This window comes from Mesocricetus auratus, unplaced genomic scaffold (assembly GCF_017639785.1).
Source record: "Mesocricetus auratus isolate SY011 unplaced genomic scaffold, BCM_Maur_2.0 Super-Scaffold_100029, whole genome shotgun sequence".
NCBI classification, from domain to species: Eukaryota; Metazoa; Chordata; class Mammalia; order Rodentia; family Cricetidae; genus Mesocricetus; species Mesocricetus auratus.
This window is the reverse complement of record NW_024429210.1, coordinates 12,674,945-12,694,743: the sequence shown is the minus strand read 5'-3', so window position 1 is coordinate 12,694,743 and position 19,799 is coordinate 12,674,945. Positions and strand designations below refer to the sequence as shown.

At 48.3% G+C, this 19,799-nt stretch overlaps 1 protein-coding gene and 1 long non-coding RNA gene across 4 annotated transcripts in view; one reads left to right on the top strand and one right to left on the bottom strand.

The window, feature by feature from the left end:
- Positions 1-12,987: 12,987 nt before the first annotated feature.
- Positions 12,988-14,333, bottom strand: LOC110340938. Its single transcript, XR_002382787.2, has 2 exons — positions 14,193-14,333; positions 12,988-13,969 (listed from the first exon to the last, which is right to left on the bottom strand). It is a non-coding gene; the product is annotated as an uncharacterized LOC110340938 (long non-coding RNA).
- A 625-nt stretch (positions 14,334-14,958) lies between these two features.
- B3gnt2 (UDP-GlcNAc:betaGal beta-1,3-N-acetylglucosaminyltransferase 2) overlaps positions 14,959-19,799 on the top strand; it is a 192,922-nt gene continuing 188,081 nt past the window's right edge. The window contains exon 1 of one of the 3 annotated variants that reach the window (XR_005871754.1): positions 14,959-15,191. The gene's annotated coding sequence lies outside the window, so the exon portion shown is untranslated. Of the gene's footprint in view, positions 15,192-15,676; positions 15,841-19,799 lie in introns of those variants that run through there. The other 2 variants (XM_040733196.1, XM_040733198.1) reach the window with 2 other exon arrangements.

Sequence of the window (19,799 nt, the reverse complement as noted above, 5' to 3'; positions counted from 1 at the left end):
AATGTATTTCAACCAACACATTTGATCAAACACGTATGTGGTGTAAATAAAATGGGGTTGATAAACCATAGCTACCATCCCACAGATTACTGTCTGATTGGTAGTAAATCTGATTCTGGTGCCATCTTATGAAAAAAAATCTTTAATATTCCAATGCTTTGTGTGCTTTAGAACCACGAAGAGGGCTTACGTGTAGCTCAGTGTCAGAGCAGGTACCCGGGCCATGTGCAAGGACACCCCCATTTGATGTGCAGCAATGAGGACATTAAAACAGAAGAGTAAGGAACTGCACAGAAGGACTGGGCGTGGCAGTTTACACCTGTGAGTCCAGCACTCTGCACACTGGGGCAGCCTTGGCTTCACAGCAACATAAAACCAAAAACAAGCAGACAAGAAAAATGACTGAGAAGATTTTAGGCCTGTAGGGAGTAGGAAGTGAACTTTGTCAGATGGGGGAGAGAGAGAGAGAGAGAGAGAGAGAGAGAGAGAGAGAGAGAGAGAGAGAGAGAGAGAGAGAGAAACAAGACCATTCTTCATGCCCCCTTTTTCTGGAGCAACAAACCATCTCATCTACACCAGCAGGGTCTATGCCTTTCGGTGCTCCTGTCTAAGGAGGTCCCGTGCCAAGGTGTCAAAAGCAGCTTTCCCTAGTACAACAGAGCTGGAGTTGGAACTGCGGTTCAGTGGGGTCCAACACTTGCCCAGATAAACCAGAGGCCCAGGTTCCATCCCCAACACCAGAAAGAAGCAAGCAAAGAAGAATGAAGATCCAGACCAGTGGCTTCACCTTCCTAACCCTGGACCGTTTAATACAGCTCCTCATGTGGTGGTGAGCCCAACCACAGAATTATCTCGTCGTTTCTTCATAATTGTAATTTCACAACTGTTATGAATCATAATGTAAATATCTGTGTTTTCTGACGGCCGTTTGACCCTCAGGTTGAGAGTGATAGCTCTGGCTCCACAGGCAGCTGGCAATATTGAAGCCCCTGAGGCTACCTAGTCACGTGGGTTGCTAAAATTCCTTCCCTGGGAAGATATAAATAACACCTTCCTGCCTCCCTTAGGTCCCAACGACAAACCATGTCACCAAAGTTCACACTGGGCACCAGTGAGTTTACTGGGCTTTCTGACAGAACGTGGGTGAGGGGTTACTTACAGGAATGTGTGTGCTTCCCACCCTGTTAAGAGAAGCTTTTTCTTTGAGAGAAGCCTTCCTGCCAGCTTGGTTCCAGATCCGCATCAGTCCCAAATAAACATACAGGAGGCTATATTAATTATGAAGCTGTTGGCCTTTGCTTGTTTCTTACTGGCTTGCTCTGACTTAAGTAATTACTCCATAATTGTTAATCTAAGTATTTCTCTTACCGGAGAATAGTTCCGGGCTCCTACCCCATGGTGTTACATCTCGAACTCTCTTGGGTTTCTCCTTCCCAGAATCCTCCTGGACTCCTAGCCCCACCTATCTAGATTCCTATTGGCCAGCAGTAATTTATTGACATATACACAGGATTTCCCCAACATCTCCTCTTTTCTGTTTAAACAAAAAAATGGTCTTAACTTTAACACAGTCAAATTGTATATGACAGAACAGTTATCAAGTAAGAACACAGTTACAACATTTTGTCTATTAACATTTAGCAAGATCTAAAGAAAATATCATCCATCCCATCCTTGTGAGTCCAAAGTCCTATATGTAGCTTATCTTTTATCATAACTAAGGAAAACTATAATTATAACTATCTGTCTTCAACTCCATCAAAGACCACAGAAGGATAATATATAAACATTAGGATTGATAGAGCCATCTTACTGCCTGGACAGTCACCCGAAGTTCCTCTGTAACGTTGGGGCATCCATCTTCAGCCCATAGGCCACAATGTGTCTGGAACACTTCTTAGCAAAGCAGGAAATTTCAAACTGTCCATCTGCATTGGCAGTCTGTCAGTCATTTTTCTGTGTCCTGCAGAAAGTCTGGTAGACTCTTCCATGAAGCAGGAACCCTGTAAGACTGAGTTCAGCAGTCACTTTTCTGTGGGTTCTGCATGTTCAGTTTATATAGCAACAGTCAAACAGTCTATGCAAGAGCAGTTTCTTGCCCAAATAGCTAATCTTATCATGTTGAAAGTAAACTCCATAATGAGTTTCTTCGATGCCCATCTCAGACGTAATTGGTGCTATCAGGAGCAGACATTTCTCATTGTCAAGAAAAACCCTAAACCATTTTAAATGCCATTTTTCTGAAGGTCTTTGAGAGGTTTGAAGACTGTATATCTATCTCAAATATATTTCTGTATATTTAGAAAACCTAACTTACCTAACTATAAATTATAAGTAACTATCTATAGTCTGTATTTAATTATGCATTACATTTTAAAAGATCAGTATAAGCACAATACTTAATCAAGAGGAGAAATATACATATCACAAAATTGACCTTGAATTTATATCAATAACTGAAAAACCATACCCATACCATAATTCCCCTTTTTACCATTAAAAGGAGATTGGCTGTGATCATTAGCCAATTATAAGCAACCCCATTTAAATGAAAACAAAGATTTATAAACAAGATGGGAATTAGGACGTCGCTCATTCCAAACTGCTTCATGCTGGAAGGGGGCACTGTTTATACCATGGGGATCATGACAAAACTCAGAAACCTGTATAAGTCCTTATTTTTGTGGTCTGTAAGACTGCATCATCTTAGCTGTTTCAGTTGTTGGAAAACCTGGTCCACTGCTTCCGGGGGTCTTGGTTCGTCAAACCACAGAAGCCTGGAAGGAATCCTCAGCTTTTCATTTTCTGTAGAAACATAAGTAAAATCTCCTTTCCCAAGTAACATAATCTTATACTTAAATTTTGAAGTCAAGGCATTTTTAAAAGGTAGAAGTTGGATTAATTTAGCAGCATTTATAATCAAGTGTACTTTAGTAGCAGTTCCTTCCTGAGCAAGCAAAAATCTGAAAAACATAATAGCGTGCAGTATCCAGACTCTCTGTGTATTTTTCATCTTTACGTGGCTTATTTATTTATCTATTATTACTTTATTTTTTTTACTTTTATTTATTTTTCTCTGAGACAGGGTTTCTCTTTGGAAATCTGCCTGCCTCTGCCTCTGGAGGAAATCCTACCGGCGTGTGCCACCACAATGCCGGCTTTTGTATTTATATACCACTTTGCCGTTTTATTTTCTCTCTCAATCTCACATATATTTTTAAACACACTGTAAACCTTTAGAGGTTTTGCTCATCCAAGTCTGACTTTACTGTAAATCTTTACCTTTTTCTGGCCACGTGTCTGATCTGTAAAACCGAGGCAGTTTAAACTGGCTTTTTTTCAAGATGGCGGGCGTATGCGTGATTTCAGCTTACTGCCTCAGTCCATGCTGACATCCAGCAAAAGCTGTCACTTCCAGCTGTACGTACACACCTTTCAATCGTTAGCAGAGTCTCTTAAAACAACCTTGCTGTTTTGTTTTTTGCTTTTTTTTTATGCCGAGTCAGGAAGACTCCCGTAAGCAAGCCGCGTGAATCTCGGCTTGTTGCTAGTAAAACAGAGCACACCTGAGAAAAATGCTGCTACCAAAATCTGTGCTTCTCTCCGTTCTTCTGTTTCTAAAATTCCTTTAAAGCTTTTGTTATTTTGCGTGGAAATTCATGATCCCACTTCTGATCACCATTATGTAAAGGGAAGCCTTCCCACCAGCCTGGTTCCAGAGCCGCATCAGTCCCAAATAAACATACAGGAGGCTATATTAATTATGAAGCTGTTGGCCTTTGCTTGTTTCTTACTGGCTTGCTCTGACTTAAGTAATTACCCCATAATTGTTAATCTATGTATGTCTCTTACCAGAGAATAGTTCCGGGCTCCTACCCCATGGCGTTACATGTTGACTCCCTGTGTTTCTCCTTCCCAGAGTTCTCCTGGACTCCTAGTCCCTCCTATCTTGGTTCCCTATAGGCTCAACAGTACTTTATTGACAAATGCACAGGACTTCCCCAACACCACCCCAAACCCAAAAGGCCACACTGGGAAGTCTTTACCAGCAGGTTTTCCCATAGCCTAATAGATGGAGTCTCCCCCCCCTCCCCATACACTCTTGCCCCCTCAGAGGCCGCTGGCACTTAGGGCAGAGTTGCAAACAACAGGGGTACAGAGTGACCAGATGCTCAGGTGAGGAATTAGTAGGAGATGGGGGGAGGGGGATGGGGCAGCCTAGGGAGGCTGGGTAACATGCTATTTAGTATTTTCAGTGATACAGAAAAAAATTCCACGCAAACCTCTTCCTTTCCTTTTTCCTTCTGTTTAGTGACATCTTTGTCCACAGTGAAGTTTCAGTTGCCCGATGGAAGGCTCCTTTGACCTGTGTATCTGCAGTCACTCAAACTACTGTGACTCTCCTGTGGTGTCAGCTGCATAGGGAGGTCAGGAAGCACACTCAGGAGATGCAGAACTCAGCAGTCCTGTGTGTGATCTGGGAGGTGTAACAGGAGCCAGGGCTTAGCAAACTCTCAGCTTGCTCAAGACTAATCCTGTGGATTTTCATTCCTGCAGGCATCATGCCCCCATGTCTGACCGTTTGGGTACTGTTCCAAACTCAGCTGACACAGCCACCTTCTCTGTCCCTTAAAAACCACAGTAATGGCTGACATTTGGAGGGAACTGCAGAAGGGTAGGAGATAATGGGGTTCAATTCCTCCAGCATTCTTCAGAGCTGATGGCAGCAACTATCTACTGAGACCCTCTCAGAGACAAATATCCTTTGTTGGAGAGGGCCAACTTGCCTAAGGTCATGCTCACATTACCACAGGCAGCCACATCTAATGGCTGGCTGATGTAGGATTAAAAAGGGCTCATTCTTATGTCCAACTTGGACCAATTCTGAGCCATCTCTGGCTCGAGCTCTCTGAAGGATCAGCTAAGGTCATGGCTGAAGCTGAGTTTCTCTGCCGTTTTCAGCTTACTTCATCTCCCTCAGGTGTTCATGCTGAATGGTCTGCAACAAAGTTCCTCCCGGTAAACCCCCATGTGCCAGAAACCTACCTGCAAGTCTGCATTTTTCCAGGCCAGTTGAGCTCTGGCTGTGTTTGGCAGACTCGTTCTTCTCTTCTGCCAGTGATGGTCTTAAGGAGAGTCATAGGACTCCAACTCCAGTCAAAGACATGGGAAGAAATGTGTCACAGGGCACTTCTATAGGTTTCCCAGGTTATAAAAGAGGCAGGGAAGAAAGACACCTGGTCTGCTTGGTGTTGGCTCTGATACCTGAAGGAGCCGTAGAAAGCAAGCTGCACCAATTTTAATTCATGTGCATATGTGCCCTGTATAACTTCATGTGAAGCACACATATGCAAGTGCCCATGAGGCCAGAAGGTGTCAGGTCTGGAACTGGAGTTACATGTGGTTGTGAGTCATCTGATGTCGGTGCTGGGAGCTGAATTCAGGACCTCTGAAAGAGCACTACGTGCACTTAACCATTGGCAGGGCGGTGGTGGCGCACGCCTTTAATCCCAGCAGCTGGGAGGCAGAGGCAGGCGATCTCTGTGAGTTCAAGGCCAGCCTGGTGTTAGAATGAGTTCCCGGACAGGCTCCAAAGGTACAGAGAAACCCTGTCTCAAAAAACCAAAAGAAGAAAAAGAAAACAATCAGCATGGGAAGAGAGCAAAGCCTCGAGGACAGCAGAAGCTGGACTGGAGCCACCGTGTGCCAGGACAGGACTGTGCTGCTGTGGAGCATTAGTTTAATATTCATTTATGCTGTGGAACATTTGTTTAATGATGCAAAGTTGTCTTGCATTCTTTTATGTTACATTTGTTTAACTCTGTGAAGCTGTGTTTGCCTGTCTAAGACACCTGATTGGTCTAATAAAGAGCTGGCCAGCCAATAGCTAGGCAGCAGTGGGATAGGCAGGGCTGTCAGGCAGAAAGAATAAACAGGGGAAGAAATCTAGACTGGTGAGAAGAGAGAGGAAGGAAGAGAAGAGGAGAAGGAGAGGAGGACACCAGGGGACACCCAGTTACCCAGCCACCCAGCCACCCAGCCACCCAGTTACCCAGTTACCCAGCCACCCAGTTACCCAGTTACCCAGTTACCCAGTTACCCAGTTACCCAGCCACCTAGCCACCCAGCCACCCAGCCACCCAGCCAGCCAGCCAGCCAGCCAGCCAGCCAGCCACCCAGCCACCCAGCCACCCAGCCAGCCAGCCAGCCAGCCAGCCAGCCAGCCAGCCAGCCAGCCAGCCATGGAGTAAGAAAAAAAGAGAGGTAGAATAGAGAAAGGTAAAATCCCAGGGACAAAAGACACATGGGATAGTTTAAATTAAGAAAAGCTCCCGGAAACAAGCTAAGCTAAGGCAGGGCATTCAAAAGTAAGACTAGGTCTCCCTGCTTTTATTTGAGAGATGGGTGGTGAGCCCCTAAAGAGTAAAAACAAAACAATACAAACAAAAACCAACTGCACTCGGGGGTAATTCCCCCTTGACAGCACAGGAGGGATTTGTCATGCAAATGCGTACAGACAGAATGGTTCTACAGTTTGCAGCTTGTGTTCTAGCTCATCAGCCAGCCCTGTTGCTGCCCTTTGAAAGCTTGGTTATCAGCGCCCTTTCTTGTGTTTCCTGAAGATCCACACTCCGTTTTGATGACTAGTCATGTATCTTTTGTATTTAGCAAAACCAGTTTTCCTTTTTTTTCATCCTGTAGAACTATGGTATGAAGTCTAGAGACCCAAGCTTGCACAATGATGTTGTTCTGACCTGCTGGGAGGGTTACTGACTCTGAAAACCCATTTCCTAGGATGACTTTAGCAGAAAGGAAGGAAATGGAGATGAAAGGCTTTCTGCATGTAGAGGAATGGGGGAGGGGATGCATGTCAAGATGAAATGTTTAGCCCAGACTGCATATAATTAATCTATGCCCTCTGACCATAGTTGATTTTGGAATGTTAGTTCATAGCTGCCCTGGATTTGGTGCTAGTTGCCTAAACCGATAGTGGGTGGGATCTGTGGGTGAGGATCCTCCCCCTCCCCTGTCTAAATACCACTTTTTCCCTATTCTTATTCCAAAGTATAATTTACAAACAATAAAGTGTGCTTGGCTTGCACACAGTAAACTAATTTAAAAGACTATTGTTTTTGATGGGAAAAGAAAAAGCACAACTAGGAATCACATGTTTGAACGCCCTAACAAATGTGCGTTCCCATGTAGTGGAGGAAGCGTTGCTCTCAGCCCAGGGGTCCACCTGCCTTGCCTCTTCCCAGTGAATTCTGCCCAGAGACAACTAGTGCTCTGCTTTCTACCAACACAGAGCAACTATGCCTACTCTTGACGTCATCTGAGGTTTGTGTTTGGCTTCTTTCACTCACCACTTTGTGGCTTGAGCATGTTGGGGACCATCCTACTTCCTCTAAGACTCTTTGAGGGGTCCACTGCTCTCTCCTTGCCCTGACTACTGCCATGTTGGAGAAATCTTTGTCCTGTCTCCCCATGAAGGTTTTGCTGTGAGACAAACTTGCCACGTGAGTTTCAAAAGTCATGGGATCCTAATGACTAATATAGGTGGTTGCTCATAGGGATAGCCTATTGGTTTCCCATTCAACATGATGCTGGAATGAAGACAGAATGACACTTCCCCTGTGGGTCTGGGACAAATGTTGAGTCTGTCTACTATTTGACTTGAAGATACCTCCTGCATTTTATTCTTGTGAGGATGGTCCCACGGCCAAGGCAATGGAGACACTTACTAACCACCAAGTGGTGCTTAGTCATAAATAATGCCGTTTCTTTTTCCTGGAACTCTTTGAGATAAGTGTTACCATTCCCATGAGAAACACACTGAACTTCCCAAAGTGGGATTTGAGCCTGGAATCACGGTTTTTCACTAGTAGCAGCCGAGACCTGGGCCACCGCCTCTGAGTTGGCTCATGCCTGTGGTGACCAGACCTCACAATTACATCCACAAGTGTATCACTCTCCTGCTCTGGGGGACTTGCAGCCAGACACACTTTCTCCAGAAGAGCCGATCAGAGTTGTTGTCCAGTTTGTATTTTCCAGAAATGTTCTCTTTCCTCTTAGCCAGACAGCTTTGGCCTTTGGTAAAGGTTAGCAGATTTTTGCTATCCCTCTTGGAAATGGCTGTTTTGTAACAGTTGTGTTTACAGTTGAGATGGTTTCTGGATCCGGGAGCTCTGTGAGGGACGGTGCCAGCAATCAAGCTCTAACAGGCTTGCACTCCGATAATCGTATTAACAGCGCCGTCTCATGCTCCACGCTGTGATTTTAGGCCTCTCCTCCTGAACAGGATGCTTCAGCTTGATGGTAATTAAGACGATGATTTTGCATTTCTCCTTACTGAGTGTTTCATTTCCCAAACCCTAATAGAGGCAGCCTGCAGATGGCTGGCCTTGTCCACCACCACAACGTCAGGTACAGGCCAGACTTCACAGACCCGGGGGCTTGTGTTACCGAGTCCCCTGAGAGTCACGACAGTTGTTTCTAGCGCCTACCTCTGGTGACAAGGCTCTCTGTTTTCCTCTGTGACAAGTCACCCTCAGAGAAAATCATCTGCTTTACAGCCAGGTGACTTTACCTGTGACTTGCTTGTTCACTATTCCAGACAGCATTTGTGGTTTGTGGCCTCTGATAAGTCACTTTAGGGTCTTTCCCTCCTCAATCGCCAGTTTCAAAGGACTCAGAAATAGAATTCTAAGAATTCCAGTGCCAAGATTCTACACTTTCAACTGATAGTTACTACTTCATCCAATGACAGGTGTGTTTACAGTCCCATTTGAGATGAACAGATTAGCAAAACACTGCTATCCATCTAAACAGTGGTTCTCAATCTTCCCAATGCTGTGACCCTTTAATACAGTCCCTCATGTTGAGGTGACCCCATCCGTAGAAGTATTTTCATTGCTACTTCATAACTGTAAGTTTGCTACTGTCTACAACCACCTAGATTCACAGCACGTACTGGGGACTTTGGCTGTTGATGCTGGCTGTGTATGCCCCTTAGCCATGCTGGGCCCTTGCCTAGGCCTACAGGTGAAAGGCAGAGTGAGGTAAAACTACCAAGCAGGCCGTGGGCTAGGAGGCTTGCCACTGAGGAAGGAGGTCTTCATTGCACTGAGGATCACATGGGCTGGATCTGACCGAACCAATGAGGTAGGGGTCAACTTTGGGCTGGTAGGTTGGCGAGGGGGTCCTGGCTAGAGATGCAGAGGCAGACAACAACAGAGGCCCTGTGGTGTACAGGAAGTGTGTGCAGCATCATCTTAGGTTTCTTCACCAAAAAAGTGACAGGAAAGCCAAACATGAGAGGTACAGTGTAAATGCTCTGATTTGCCATGTGGCCCAAGCTGTAAGTCCTGAGGGGCTAGGGACCCACAAGTAGCAATAGGCTGATCAAAAAGGGTATAATGAAACCCATGACCTAAGATCGATCCATAGATCTATGTCACACTGTGGTCACAAAAGAGCGGACCTATCTGCAAATGTCCTCTTCAGGCTGGGTGAGCAATCTGGGCACCTTCCACACTACCCTCTCCAGGAACCCTCCCAAGCTCCCCAAACCCTGGCTAATTGTTCATTTTCTGACCTCAGAGCTCCTATTGTAGGCGCCTAACAATTTCCACTTACGAGGGCCCAGCTGTGCATTCCTCTCTAATTGTTTTGGATGTGTTTGTCTCTCTTCGAAGCAAAATTATAACCCCCTCTGGGGCAGAGACTCAATCTTTTGAAGGCTGAGAGAGAGCTGTGGGAGTGCCTGAGGCACACTGGGGGTTATGAACAAGGAAACTCCCTCACATTCAAGGTTTCACAATGTGGAAAGTGCTTGTATGTAAGCCATCCCTTCCTTGCAAGGAGAGACAGGTGCATTTTAATAGCCCCATTTTATAGACAGGGAAACTAAGGCTAAGAAGTTAACATGTCTGGAAGAGGTGACAGGCAGAGAGAGGTAGGATAGCTTAGTATTAAAGATTCAGAGCCGCACAGGGCCCGCAGGGACTTATTTGAAGGAGACCGGAGGCTTATGGACACTTCACCCTGATGGAAATTTTGGGAAGGAAAGAAGTGATGAGGACATGGGCCTGGTTTGCAGATTCAAAAACTACTGAGGAAAAATCCACTGTGCCTGTCATTATTTTCATCTTCATTCCTTCAAGGACGGAGTATCACTCCAGCATGCCATCAAGTGTTCTGCTCCTCCTGAAGCTGACTTAACCCTACTACTAAGCTGAGCTCAAATCCTTCCACAGGTCCTGGGAAACTGCGAACTCCAGCATGCAGAGTGAACGGAAGGCTGGTTCATCCAGCAAGCGCCTGTCAGCCCAAGTCCATGCACCCAGTCCAAACCTGTCTGTCTGAGTTTCAGCACCCATCCCCAACAGCACCTGCTACTCAGAACTCAACACCTACTTTGCTCTCCCTGCAGGGCTGAGAGGTGAGGCTGCTGACTCTCACCCACATTCTCCAAGGGTCCAGAGAGGGGGATGGACCCTCCTCCTACCTGAGCACCCTCCTCTGCCTCCTGCACATAGGCCTTAGAGAAGACAGACACTCTGCCATGTTCCCTTCCCCTTTCTGGTGCTCCCCATCTTCTGATCCCCAGGCCCCTTGCTCCCTTAGAGCTGCCCACGTCCTGGGTCGCTTCACTTACACCAATGTCCAACTTAATTCTTTGGCCCTGGTATTAATACTCTCAGGGCGTTCACCTCTACTCCCCCCACTCTCTACCTTACCCATGAGCCTGAAGTTCACCTCGGAACACCCAGATCTCAGACCCAACCTCCTCCCCTTCTCAAGTGGCTGGATCTAACTGGTCTCTTGTCCTTCGTCTCTGACGGTGCACCACTTTGGACCGGGCTCTTGACTCCTTTGCTCCTCTGCTCGAACAATCCCTCACCTGAGCCTGGACAGGAGTGGGCAGCTGAGCTGCTGGAGCCGTCGGCCTCAGAGGGATTGTCTGCTGACCTGCTTGTCTTGCTACTAGATCACTCCAGCCCTCCCAAACCTTCTGATAACCAAACTTCCCCTGCCTCTTCAAATCTGCCATCAGTCCCTGCCTTGTCTCCAGCCTCCCTGTCACCAGGTGCAAATGTTCTACACCAAGCCTCTTCCTGTTGTAACAGATGGAGCCCCTCCCTCGTGTGAGCTCAGCCTTTCCTCTTCTGCCTAGAGTACTGGGTCTTCGGGATCTTCGTTGTTCTTTGTCTTTTCCTTGACGATCCTTCCCTGTGGGCTCTTCCCCTCTTTATTTACAAACTCTCAAGCTCCTTTACCTCATGAACAAGGATGAACATATAAATCACAACCCGTGGCTGACATAACAGTCCTCCCCAACATTTTTTTTTCAGATTTATTTAGTGTATGTTTTGCCTGAGTGTATGGCTGTGTACCGTGTGTGTGCGTGGTATCCACGGAGTTCAGAAGAGGCTGTAGGATGGATGTTCTGGAACTGGAGTCAGGGATAGCTGTGAACCACCCGGTAGGTGCTGGGAATTGACCTCTGGGTCCTCCACAAGAGCAACAATGACTCTTTAACAGCTGAGCAACCTCTCCAGGCCTCTGGCTACTTCTGACTCTTCACAATCAAACTTTTTTCGAGTTGCCTACACTTGTCTGTCTCTAAAAAATTATTTAAAAATTACTTTTATTACTTATTTTTTGGGGGTAACTGCTCTTATTTGTGTGTGATTTGTTTTCACCTTTTAGAAGTTAAAGTACAACTACATCATTTCTCCCTCCATTAGTGCTTTTCTTCATCTCTTGTTTACTCTTAGACCATTCTTTGCTCCACCAGTCATGACCTGCAGAATTCCCAACATCAAAGCTACTAAAGCAAACACACATCACTCTTCATCGCGATAGGGTTTCTCTGCCATTTTAAGAGCTCTTAACTCCTGTCTCCACTGTGAATCTGCTTGCTTTACTGAATGTGAATCCCACATCCCCGGGCTCCTGCCTTTCTCTCTGCCTCACTACCCCTCTTCCCTTCCCACAGGGAGCTAGCTCACTCTGTCAGGGCAAGCCTCAGGCCCCCTCTCCATCTAACCTACATTCTCTTAGACTACCTTAAGAATTTCATTGCTACAGCAATACCAGCTGCTCCAGTACACAACCTGCTCAACAGGACATCTCATACCTGCCCTGACCAAGCTAGAATCTTGGCAGGGTTCTCCAACTCAGAAAATGGCCAGTCCTCAGGTTTGAAGCAGTGACTTAGGCGCTTGTCCTGTTCCTGCAGACCCAAGCAGTTGTGGAAGTCTTTGTGGCAGCTGTCTGCACAGTATCTCCTGGCTGTGCCCTGCCCCACTCATGCAGCCGAGGATGACTTACCCACAGTGCAAACCGTAGGATGTAATTTCTACCTCAAATGTCTCATCGAATAAAGTCCAAACTCTGCTTATTTCTACAACTTCCCCCTTAGACCTAGAAGCAACTAGAAACTTCTCATTTTGGTTGTTTTTTTTTTCTTTTTTTTCCGAGACAGTGTTTCTCTGTATAGCCTTGGCTGTCCTGGAACTCACTCTGTAGACCAGGCTGACCTCGAACTCACAGAGACCTGCTGGCCTCTGTCTTCCAAGTGCTGGGACTAAAGGTGTGTACCACCACCATCTGGCCTGGTTGTTTCACTGTTTGTTAACTTGACACAAGCTAGTTACCTGGGAAGGGGAGCCTCAATTGAGAAATGCCTTCACCAGACTGTAGTGGTTTTTTTTTTTTTTTTTTGATTAGTGCCTGATATGAAAGGGCCCAGCCCCAGCAGGTGCTCCCAGGTGGTATAAGGAAGCAGGCTGGGCAAGGCATTAAGCAGGGTTCCTCCATCGTCTCTGTATCAGCTTCTGCCTCAGTTTCCCTTGACGATGAATTATAAGCCAAACAAACTCTTTTCAAGCTGCTTTTGGTCATGGTGTTTTACCACAGCAATAGAAAAGCGAACTTAAAGACACTTAACCTGGACTCCCCAAAAGATTGTTCTTACACGTCTTTAGGTCCGTATCAAAATTAGTTTTAGTACATTTAATAATTAAGCACCTGGGAGCGGGGACACAACTGTGAGCTCCAATAGAAAGTGTCATGTTTGATGCCCGGTACTTCGTGTGCTCTGCACCTATGTGGGACAGCACATTTGCTGAACGTGTATCTCTGCCTATGGATGATGAATCCCAGTCATAGCCTAAGAGTGGGTGTGGAATTCAGCATGGAGCTGCTTCCCCAGAGTCACTGTGGAAGCTGGCCGGCACTTACGGCTGCACTCGGTGGCACCACGGAGACAATGCTTTCCATCTCTTCTTTTTTTCAAACTTCAGGGCCTGGGCAGCTTTTGGCAGCTGTGGAAGCCTGAAGCTTTATTTCCCTGCTGCTTGCCAGCTGACTTTACTGAAAACTCCTTGGCTAGCAAATCCTTGAAAGCTGTGGCTACGGAAGAGCGCATGTAAGGGGAAACATTGGCATCTGACAGCAGGGAGTCCAGCTCCTCACAGTATTTATGTATCAAAACAGCGGCCTGCAGCCGAGCCAGGACACAGACCTAACTTCTGATTTGCTTCTTTTAAAATGTTCTATTAGCTTTCCGAGTTATGAATAAAATCGTGGGGGGGGGGAAGACCCCTAAATCCCAAGGATGGTATACAATTTCCCTTCCTTTCTTGCCCAGGGTGACAATGGTTAACAGTTTGTGTGAACAGACAAAAATCCAGCTTGTTTCCTGGGCTTCACGTGACCAACATAAAAACAGTTCGGTCTGGAGACTGCCAATCTTAACATCCCCAGAGCCACCGACTCAGAATTCCTTCTGGATGACCCCATCCACGTGGCTCGACACATTCAAAACAACAAGTACTTCTTTTCACCGCTGAGTTTCGCTGAGGGTAAGGACTCCGTGGTCCAGCGAGATGAAATCCAACCCCCGGCGCTGGAAAGTCAGTGGCTTTCCTTTAGCTAACTCCGTCTGACAGCCTTCAGCCTTCTGCAAAATATCAAACAGGTGTGGAGTGTTCATTTCCCAGCGGGATTACCTCCAGGGTCTTTCTAAGGCCTGGGAGATAAGGATGCAGGGGAAGCTTCCAGGCGCGCCCCGAGCCGGGGCGGGGCTGGGTGCTCAGGGCGTGGCGGCCAGGCCGGCCCACCCAAGCCTCGCAAACTAGAGCAACTTCTCCATCCGGTCTCGCCGGCTTCCCCCGGGTCCTCACCTTGGCGTGCGGAGCTTTGGGGGATTCTGCGGAGGCGCTGGGTTAGGGGCGAGTATCGAGAGTCCCGTGCGCTCTGCGCGTGGGTGCGGTGAGTGCCCACGCCAGCGGCGTTTCCGAGTGTCAGCGTTGGGATGGCACGGGGCACCCAGCTCCCGGCACGCGAGTGGAACCACGTGGAAAACCCACGTCTTTGATGGCTTCACACCCAAGGATCGCAGGGGCCGAGCGGGCACCACCACCCTGAAGCTGTGAGCAGCTAGGGGGGCTGCGAGTACCGGGTGCGCAGAGCCAAGGTCAGGTCCACTTAGACCCCGGTTTCCCTCTGCTCACCTCCCGAGGTGGAGCCCTCAACCCTCTCACCGGCCACCCGGAGCTGCCCAGGCCTAGCCACACGGGCCGGCCGGGGCCGGGAAAGGCCACCCGAGCTCTCACCAAGCGTCGCGCCGGCGCTCGGCGGGGCTCAGGTAGCTGAAGTTAGGACCAGACCCCGAGTCTCGGCAGAGTTTGCGACTCCGCCGCTGCTGGTTTTCGGGGGGTTGGGGGCGCGTCTTTGGAGACCGAGCCCCCCTGAGGAGCCAGGGCTTTCTAAGCGCGGTGAGGAGCGGGGAGCCCACCGGCGGGAGGGGGCGACCTCGTCCTCTCCCAAATTTGGCCCGCGGGGCGGGAGCGCGGCCGCCCCGGCGGTGACGCGCGCGGCTGGCGCGGCGTCTGATTGGTGCGTCGGGCGGGGGCGGGGCCGGAGGGACGCAGTAGGCGGCGGCGGCGGTGGCGGCGCCGGGAGCCGCGGCCGGGAGTGAGGCGCAGCGGCGGCGGCGGCAACAAGTGCCCGGAGCTGAGGCGAGAGCCGGAGCCGCCCCGACCCCGCCGGCCGCCCGTCCACGTCGTGCATGGAGCCACAGCGGCGGCGGTCGCGGGGCTGAGCCGCACGCGCGGCTGGGACGTGGATGCGGCCGCGGTCTCCCGCCCCGCCCCGCAGACCTGGAGCTGCCCCTGGACAAGGTAGGGCCGGGCGGGTGGGCACGGGCCCGGCACCGCCGCCGCCACCGCCCCAGTTCCGGCCGGTGCGGGCGCCCCGCGCTCCCGTCGCCCCTCGGGGGCCGCTGCGGCGTCCGCGCCTCCCCCAGGCTCCCCACCGCCCCGGCCTCCGCGCATCCTTTCCCCGGGCTCCTCTCCTCCCGGCGGCTCCCCTCTTGCCCGGCCTCCCTCCTCCCCAGTCTCGGCTCTCCACCTCCTTCCCGACCTTCTCACCTGCTCGGCCCCTGCTCTTCCTGCACCCACAGGGAGAGGGCGGTGACACCCGGGGCCGCGCTGCACCCCGCGCGGGAGTGCGGGCCTGGGCGGCGGGGGAGCGTCGCGTGGGTGAGCCGCCCCGCCCGCCAGCTCGCTCGCCCGCCCGCCCGTCCGCGCACTGCGCCGGTCTCGGGTGCCGCAGGGGCAGATCAGGTGTTTGCGAGCCGCTGGCAGCCGCTTTCCACCCCCCTCCTCCCCGGCTCTGACACTGTTACCTCCGGGTCCCCAAAGACTAGCTTCTGTGAAACTTGGGGAAAACCTTTCGCTTTGACCTCTAAAGAAATGTTCCACGCCGCCCGCATTGAATGATTAACCAGACTCGGGACAGGGCCTGGGGAGCTGGCCCTGCGACTGGCAGGTGGGAGCGCCTACAGGGCGGGGACCCTTTGGAGGACGTAACCCCCAGCACCGGGTCAGCTGCGCTCTCCTGGGATCCTCCGAGCTCTGGGGTCTTGGGTGGAAAGAAGCTCAGTGGAGACGACTGAGTGTCACGGCGTTGCGAGGTCATCGTGGAAAGCACACATTTTGTAACCTGGGCTGCCTGCAGGCTCGGCTCCTGCCCCCAATACAGGGTGGCTCCCCCGCCTGCCGTGGTCGCTCGAACACCCCCAACTTGGTAGACTGATGAGAACGACTAAGCCTGTTCTCCTGCCACACCGCACCCCCCTAACCCCTCACAAGTCGTGCTTTTCTGCTTTCCAAGCCAGTGGGTGAAAGTGGGCTTCCTGGTGTAACAGATTCTTTCAGGGGTTTTGTGTGTGTGTGCCTGTGTATGTGCGCGTGTGTGAGATTCTTTCAGGGGTCGTGTGCGTGTGCGCGCGCCTGCCTCGGAAGGTGATGGCATGGTTAAAGGTGAGACCCCTGGGCCTGGAGTAGGAGGGTGGGACCAGAGCCCAGCCCAGAGCGTGCTCCAGTGGGGTTCAGACTCAGAGTGAGAGGGAACCGCCCCAGGCAGTTCGGTCGCTTCCCACCTGTCCCAGCCCTACTTCTGTTTCTTTTTAGATCGAAACCTGGTGAAGTTTTTGCGCAGTCCCAGAGCTCTTTATATTTGGTTAGGTTTTAAGACCAAACAAGGGTGCTAGAGCCCTGTAGAACTTGCCTGAGTAACTTTCCAGCGCGGTGGTCTTTTTTATCAGCAGATCTGCTCGGAACTGCTTTCCCAGCGTGGAATACTGCTTTCCACCTCCAGGACTCTGCCTGCCGCTCTTAATTTAGTGTTTTTGTGCAGATGGCAAATATAATGAAATGCCGAATTATCCGTTCAACTTGAGTCCTTTGACTAGCTTGTTTTCTGCCACGTGCTGTTAAATGACAAATCAGTTTTTCCGAGTGAGTCTTGTTCCCCTTACTTTGTTTCGGAACGGGATACTTGCTTTGTAAGATTGTTTTTGAGGACAAATAGGATGCTTAAAGTGCTTAAAGAGTTCACGATGAAATTCTCGCTAGTTCAGCTTCTGTTTGCCAAAAACAGTAATCAGTTGTTGGAACCATTCAGATTTTTCTAGGCTGAAATCACCCAAGCTTGACAGATGGAGATAGCAGGTTTTTAAGACCTAAGGAATGAGGTAGTCTTTGAGAAAAACAAACATAATTTGCTTATGAATGTCTTTCACCCAGTCCCCGTGCTTTTGAAGGCCTGGGCGTATAGATGGCTTATGGTTTTGAAGATATGCTTGTTTTAAAAAGTCATTCAAAACCCGGCATGATGATGCATGCCTTTGATCTCCACTAGCCAGTCACTACATTCTAGGCCAGCCTGAGATACACAGAGAAACCTTGTCTCCAAAAACCAAAAAATTCAAAAGACATTTGGGTTCCCCTAATTCTAACATATGACAGTTATGCTAAAAATAGGGAAGAGGAATGGATAACTTACTGTTGAATTTTTACTGTACTGTTTGTTCAAGTGTGTGTGTTGTGTTTAAGAGTTATATTAGGAGACAAGACTGCTCATCTTAAAATGATGCTAGTTGGTTTTAAAGTTGGGATACTCTATATTAGAAATTTATGGGGCTTTTTTTTTTCAAATAATGGAGAGAAAGGAGGAATCTTTGTTTCTCAAATACACTTTGAAACAGCTACCAGTCTGGTTTTACGCTGTTATTTAGGGTAGGGTATGGAGCCCACACCTTTTAAACCCCATGCTTGGGAGGCAGAGGCATGATCTTTGGAATTCTAGGAGAGCCAGGGCTACGTAGAGAGACTGTATCTCAGGAACAAACAATAATCCGTAATTTAGGATCTCTATCAGATCTGTTTTGACACATTGGGTGGGTGTTGTCAATTCTTCATAACTCGTTTAATGAGCATAATATTTGCCTCTTTGGGCATTTTAAAACCGCTTTATTGGATATCTGTTCATACTTCAAAAATTACTAAGTATAGTTCATAAATATGAGATTTTGGAACCAGGCTAGTATTTGGTAAGGCTAGTATTTGGTAATACACCCATTAAAACACCCAAATAGCGGTGTATAAACTGCCAAAACTCAGAAATTATTAGAGTGGTCTTTTGTCTTTTTTAATTGTTTTGGGGTCAGAAAGCACTGATCAGTTGTGTGGCATTTTCTTTGGTGTGTACGGATTAAAGCATGAATTGAAACTGTAAATATTTCTGAACTGCTTAGCAGAAATCTCCCAGTGAAGGAGATAGCCCAGCTCACCCTGCTCTACCCTGGATGTAGCTCTTAATGTCTCTTCTCCTCTTCTGGAGCCGGCGCTTGAAATGTATTAAAATGGTAGGATGAGCATATGCCTCTCTGGAGAGGCAATTACTGTTGGGTAAGAGGTGTGTGCATGTGTGGGGTGAGGCTTTTTGAGAACTGATGTAATGATTTCATCATCACCACTGGTGGGGAAGCTTTGCCAGTCTGAGCAGAGCCCGAGAAGAGCCTGAGACGTGATGGAGGACTTGTTACTGGGGTCCTGCTGCAGTTCCCATGGAAAAAGTTACTCCTGCTGAGCTCCCTGTTCTTCAGCTGTGTGTTGGCCCTGTTGTGTGTGAGCTTTTTACTTTTGCTGTCAGCTTTGTTTATTTGGCGTGGCTTCATTATTGTGACAAAATCCAAGTTTTCTTTTGAGAGAGCTGGCATTGTATCTGATTAAATATAATGCGTATTTTAACGTTTATGTACTTTCAGGTGTTCACATTTTATGTAAATGTAATAAATTATTACAAATTATTTTCTGGGTCTCTATAGACATTCCCTTCAGCAGGTTTTTTTTTTCTTCTGAGGGGAAATTCCCAGTAGTCAGGAAATCGATACTTTGCACTTTCCATTCTATGACATTTTAAACTGGGTTTATTTAGATTTCTTTACTTTTTTTTAAACCAAAACAAAAACCTTGCTAACCAAGGTAGTCAGTTCTAAGAATGTAGCAAGGCTCTCTGAGCTGTATAAAGGTGCTTTGGTAGTTAGGAACATGAACTTGGAGTCAGTTGGCTGAGGTTTTTCTTTTCGTTAACAGCACAGTGTAGTGTGTGCCGAATGTGTAGATGGTGTGAGCTCCTGGTTATATTAGGAACCAGGAACTCCAGCTGCTCCATAAGGCACCTGTGCTCCTCTGCTCACCCCTGCAGGGTGATGTCATTGCAGGTGCCATTCGCTGTACTGTAGGTTGCTTTTACTGCCTCCCAGCTAACCGGAATCGGCCATAGCATATGTAGTGTTTTATAAACAGTGGGGTTTGAATTTGGTTTTACCACTAGCTCTGTGATTATGGGTGAGTTTCTTGGCCTCCCCTGAACCATGAGATGTTAGGAAGATGAAAGCAAATGATAAGGCTAAGCTACCTGGGTGGGCGATATGCCTCAGTGAGTCTGGGGGTGCCTGCCCTCTAACCTGACCGTCTGAGTTCAGTCCCTGACCTCCTGAGCTTGGTGGAAGGAGAGAAGCAGCTCCCACAAGTTGTCCTCCGACCTCTGCAGTATGCTGTGGCTGATGCATGTTGGCATGCATGCAAATTTAATAAAACAAGCACTACACTTGAGATGGTGATAGCCAAAGGAATTGTATGTTCTCTGTTTAAATAAGCTGCATCATTATAAAAGCTACTAAGTCTTGTTTTGAGGTCTGGTACTCAATATGTAGATCAGGCAGATCCCCAAACTCCAACCCACCTGACTGCCTCCCCAGGGCTGGGATTAAAAGTGTGCCCCCCCACGCCTGGCTAATGTAGGGTTTTTATTGAAGGTTAGAAAAAAGATCTGTTGATCGAAGACCTCGTTTTGTGGCATTTAGTTTAAATAGGATGTATTCTTTAAGTTGATGACCTATTTTTCATAGATTTATGTCTGGTAATCCACACTGCGAGGTC